The sequence below is a fragment of the Schistocerca cancellata genome, chromosome 6, assembly GCF_023864275.1.
Source record: "Schistocerca cancellata isolate TAMUIC-IGC-003103 chromosome 6, iqSchCanc2.1, whole genome shotgun sequence".
Taxonomy (NCBI): domain Eukaryota; kingdom Metazoa; phylum Arthropoda; class Insecta; order Orthoptera; family Acrididae; genus Schistocerca; species Schistocerca cancellata.
Genome location: NC_064631.1, coordinates 306,546,582 through 306,552,707, shown reverse-complemented (window position 1 = coordinate 306,552,707; position 6,126 = coordinate 306,546,582).

Below are 6,126 nucleotides of genomic sequence, written 5' to 3'. Positions count from 1 at the left end.
GCAGCAGGCAACAAGTTGGAAATTTGGTCAGTTGGCGGCCGTGTCTGGTTGGCCAAAGTGGTTAGAGTAAGGCACTCATGATGAGAAGTAGTAAATCTTGGTTTGAGTCGCAGTCTGGCGCAAATTTTCAACTTTTGTCATTGCGCTGTGCAGCTATTTGTCATGATTTCCTGTTCGTCCTTTCCCTTCCCCCTTACTACATTTTATGTTTACAGATTTCTAAGTGGTTTCTTTGAAAAGTACACAGCCAGTTTCTTTCCCCAAATTTGAGCTTAAGTTCTGTATCTAGTGACTTAATCATTGACGAGATGCTGAACTCTCTTCTTCCGTACTTCCAATGCATCCCTGTTCATGGATATGCCTTTCCAAACTTACTTGCATTCTGACTACTTGTAAAGCAGCAACTGTCATTTGGAATGAGGGGTACAAACAAGAAATCACAGTTAAACTCAATTTTCCCTACAGTACATAGACAAAATATGTGCAGTATGGGACATCTGTGTACTGAAACATGATAGTTCTTTTGGTTGGTGTAACTGTAAAATGAATAAAAACATTTTTGGAAAAAGTTTCTGTTAGTGTCAACTTGATTTGCATGTCCATTGTATTTGCATAATAAATAGAAAAACACTGATTTGTTAATGAGTATACCTTACTTCGTCTTTTGCTAAGGCATCACCATCTCTGGGTAGATGCAGTTCTCTTCATTGGAAAAAGTATGCACATAAGTTTTGACTGGAAACTGTTGAAGTTAGCATTAGTGTACTGTGGGGAATCCTTGTAGAAGTGCACATGACAAGTTTTGTTACAAAATTTACTTGCAGCTGTAATTCCAGACAGAAAATGAAACCACATTACTCTGTTTAATGTCTAAAAATTGATACGCAGTCCTGGATGACTTTCCTGAAATCTACCCCTTTTCCTATACCTCTCCAGTCCTTTTCCTTCACCACTCTTCCTTCCCCTTCACTGGCTCCGAAAGCTTGCCTAATCATAACTTTCTTTTGTGTGTGCATTCTGCCATAAAATTAATTCAGTATATCATGTAATAGGTAATAATACGCAATAATTAAAATGTTAATCTCCTATTTCCTTCTGCAACATAAACAAAAAACTTCATGGATTTACCAACAAACTTACTCAACTGTATCATAAATATAGCATCTTGGCTAACTGATGAACTAAAACAACTCTTGAATCTCAAGAGACGCTGCACATTGGGCATGAAAACTGCATCCTGTGCCTCAGAATCATATAGGTTACAAGCAGAACAGAGTCAGTCAAGCTGTGAGAAGTGTAAAATTAAGGCAAGCCCATACATTAACCGACAACAAAAATAGTCCTAAGCAAAAACCTGCCTGGTCTTGGTACAGACAAAGTAGAAGCTACAGTTGATCCAATTATCCCAGCCAAATAACTTAACTGGTACTTCATATTACCTACAACCACAACTGAAACAGAAACTCATTGATTATTTCATGGGGGTAAATGACTGTGACCACGACAGATTCCATCTGAAGCTTGTTACTTGCAGTACTGTTTGCTAGACACAATGGCATGATGAAGCTTCGTATTGATGCATTACTGCCCACTATAACAGATATCTTCAACCCTCCTGAACGACAAGTGTTTTCCCTGAGTCCCGAAAAAAGGGATTAGTTAAGCCACTGTCCAAAAATGGTGATGCCACATAACCCTCTGATTACCAACCTATTTGCATTCTTACTTCACTGACTAAGACCTTAGAATAAATAGTCCCTGCCCAGCTAACAAACTACCTAACTACAAACAACCTACTAACATCACAGCATGCCATCTGCTTTAATAAAGATAACAGGTGAACTGACTGCCTGGTGTGGATGTTGCATTTGCTGACTGTTGCTTGGTGAGGTGCAATGAGGTGGTGGTGCTGGTCAGTGCAGCTGTGTGCCGTCATTGGAGTCTGCCATGAAACTTCGGCCAAGGTCAGTGGGGGGTCAGGTGTTCAGTGCAGGCATGCACAAAGGCCGCTGCCACATGGCTGTGTGTCATCTTGCGAAAACATGTGGCCTCTGCTGGCCAGCCAAAGTGGAGGATGACATAAGGGTAATCACTGGTACCAACCCTATCTTCCTCGCTGGCACCCGTGTTGATGAGTACACACTGTTGCCGAAGAATGCTGTAAGCTTGGTCGGTAAGACACAACTTAATCTCAAAAGGATCTCAGGCATAAATAGTAATTGCAATGTAGCTTGTACATAAGTTTGACAAGCCACAAAATTGTACATTGACCAATGCACATAGGTATCACCAGAGTTGGAATGGAGTGCATGATCACAAATTCTTTTCATTTATGATATGATTAACACTTTGGATTATGGGAGTGATAAACACTCAATGAAGGTGGCTTTTGCAATAGAGTGCTTGTGGTGTGAGGGCAGGCACCAGACTAAATCACTGATCAATTCCATATGCTCGTGAAGATGGCTGATGAGACAGATAAAGCATGTCATCGTTTATAATAGCGTGAAGACTGAAGAATTACCAACCCAAGGCTTTTATTTTGACCAGGGAAGAGGGGGGGGGGGGCATAATATAGGAAACCTGCCAGTCAGCACCTATTGTGTGAGGGAAAATGGGAGTGGAAGGTCTGCAGGATGTGTATGGGATGGACCGTGAGGAGCGGCAAAATCTTGATTGAGTGCCAAGTGTCCCAGGATATCACCATCCGAGTCATCATGGGAGAGACATGATGGTGATCACATGCAGAACACAATGTGGTAGATGTGGAAATATTGTTGACCAGTGGGACAGAGATGACCGCTGTTGCCGAATGTAGCCATAACATATGAATGAGCAGATTGAGCACACTGTGTGATACATTGTGCAAGACCCTGTGGGGAGGGGTGGGATATCATAACACAGGAGGTATAGAAGTATTGTCAACCATTACAGATGGTACAGCTGTGGCTGTCATAGTTGGTAATGGAAGGTGTGTAGAATACATGATCAGAGGATGTACTGTCTCTTGCGTAGTATGTTGAGTGAAATAGTTCACTGTTTTGTGGCCACTGAAGGTCAACAATGAAGTATGAAAAGCACTTGTCTCTCACTGAGTGGTGAGATCCATTCTGAAACACACGTGAGCAGCAGATTGTTGAACTCGTGTGGTGCCGGTGTCAGTGTGATGTCGCATAAGCATGGAAGGCAAAGTACTGGATTCATGCCATTGTGAGCTCAAAGAGGTTAGGGAGCTCAGTTGTGTCACATGAAGTGTTTAGGGTTCTTGTTCCATTTCAATAGCAGTTTGGAGAGGGTAAAGCACTTGAGCAATACAGTCCGAAGGAGGAGGGTGGTGCGAGAACACCAGACGCAACAAGTTGAATGGCAGTAAGCTCATTGTTCGCAAGGTGCAACACAGTAAACAATCACCGAAAAAAACAAGCGAAGCAATGAAATGAGTTTGGGGTCACCAATGTGGCAAATTCAGTCTCTTAGTCATTTGTTGGGGGAATCAGAAATCACCAACACTCAATTAATCATAAAATACTTTTATTCACTTGAGGCAGTAACACAACGAACAAGCATATGAAAACCTACAGAACATCAGTCAAATAGAATGTATGTCAAACAGCAGAATTAATGTTATTGTGGTCAGTAGTTACCGCAAATTGTTTGACTCAATGTGGGAGCTTACTGAAACCTGGTAGTCAAAGGAAGAGAGGATTCGGTTACGATTGTGGATGGTGCCGTAATCAGTTACTATTGGTTGCTTTTTACAGTTACACACACTTATTTTTAAAACAGTAATTCCAGACTCTCAATAAATAAAAAAAATACCACACATTATTAATGAAGGAATAAACAACTGTGTAAATAATAGTGTTTTCAGTGTGTTACAATTTAGCAAACCACCATAAAATACAGATAGAGATAATGTTTGAAAAACAACAAGCCACTGTGGTCATGGCTGAAGGCCTTACATGCCAAGAATGGCAATAAATTAAGAATATTTAAGAACTTGCTGCAATTACAACTAACAGGTATTGAAATATTAAAAAGTAAGTGGCCACAAACACAGCAGAAGGTATCAGACACCAGGAATGGCAGTAAACACGGTTTAGGGCTTACTGCTAAAATACAAATATCAAATTATTTTTTCAAAGCAAACGACCACAATCATGGCTGAAGGCCTTACATGCCAGGAATGGCAATTATATAAAAATTTTGAAACCTGCTGTAAAACAGCAAATACAAGCAAAGGTTAATTAAAAGAAACAAGCAACAACCACCAAACAAGTGAAATAAGATGATGGTAACCTTGTAACACAACCCTTACACTGCTAAATTTATTCCAGAAGGCGACCGGAACTATTTACTACACATACATAACCTTTAATGTAGGCATTACAAGGTATGGTAATAAATAATACAATAATAAAACACAAGGACCAGTTACAGATGGTGCTCCAGGAATCGACCTCTGAGAAGGTCCGGCAACAAACACTTCTGCGAGCAATGAGATAGGCAGCCAAGAGTTGCATTGACTTCACAAGATGGTAACTCAGACTAGTGGCAGTCTCAAGAATGACTAATTATAATCTTGCTGAAGCTACCTGACATCCACTAAACCAAATGCAAGAATGGAACAACAAGCCAAAGGCGGAACTGGCGGACTGCACTACGCCCCCAGAATAATGTGCTTAGAGCACCCGGAACAAGAAAGGAATCACTACCACCAGAGTAGAAGAATCACAAACAGTCTACAATCAAGAAAGCTGTAAAAGCTACACGCCTTACCAGACAGCAGCGCAAGGCAAGGAAATGTACACTGCCGTTAAGTACACTAACCCCCAGACACGTAACTGGGACGTTAGCAGCCACCAGGCAGGAAAAATACCACTGGTTGAACTTAACAAATTGTAACAAGCTGAACACAGAAAATAGTAATAAGAAGTCGAGGAAGGCTAATCAGATCCGCTTTCCCCAAGCACTCCACTCGCTGCTCTATGCTTCGGCGTCACTACGAGCAGCAATACGAACCCAAGTCACTGGAGAATCACGAGATGTCACAATGGTGGAGGTTTCTCTACTTGAATTGAAATGCAGTCATCTTAAAGCCTGCAAGATCTGGTTTACGAGGAGGTTATACATTCTCGTGACCACAACCCTTCCATCCGACAGTCCATGCACGCAGCGGTCCTGGCGTGTTCTCGCACTGCACGGACCTGGCTCCTGAGTACCCAATGAACTGCTACACTCACACAACATGGAAAAACAATGATGGCGACCCAAAGGTATGGCAACAGTTACTACATATTGATAACCGCCTCTGCTGCCACTAGCAGACAGGCAATGCTTGTGAAACGACTATCGCCAGTCAAGACGAGAAGAAGACAAACAACCGCAACCCTGCCAACTAAAGGATACAGTCTGGCCCCCAACAGAGGGTGGAAACCAACAAACAGCATCAATTTGAGCCGCAGCACAGCTCACTTTCATTAACACCAAATATCATACGTTCCTCAAAGGACTGCCATTAAAATGTTTCTCACTGCAGCTATTTATTGTTAATTTGTGTTTAAACTCTGCGCTTCAATAAAAGGTTTGTCTGAATACCACAGCTCTGCAGAAGGCTTAGTTGTATTGAGATCTACTCCTGAACTAACTTACCCAGCTACTAACACGAGGAGGTACTGTATAACTTAATGTAGAATACTAAACTTGGAGCGACTTGACATTCTCCATGTAAAGAAAATAATGCCATAGATGACAGATGAGAAAAGTATAAAAAATTTAAAAAAAAATCCAAGGGGTGACATAGATAGTTGTAACTCTTAGTCACCCGAGCCAATTCGAGACATTTTTCCACACAAGCAACTTTTCCGTTGTACACTTCCATGTGTATCAGTTTTCAAAACTAATTGTGATACACATGGAATACAATTCTTGCACCTGAACACCTCAGACTCCCCTCTTAAGTGTGGTGCCTCAAGAAGCAGCTTGTGTCATATGAGTCCTAAATCACCCTTGTTGATCATCAAACCATCCAACTATTAGTGCTCTCCAAAATGGATATGATATATAAAAACATTGCCATTCATTTGGTTTGAAATTAGTAAATGAGAGAAAAAATTTACAGACAAA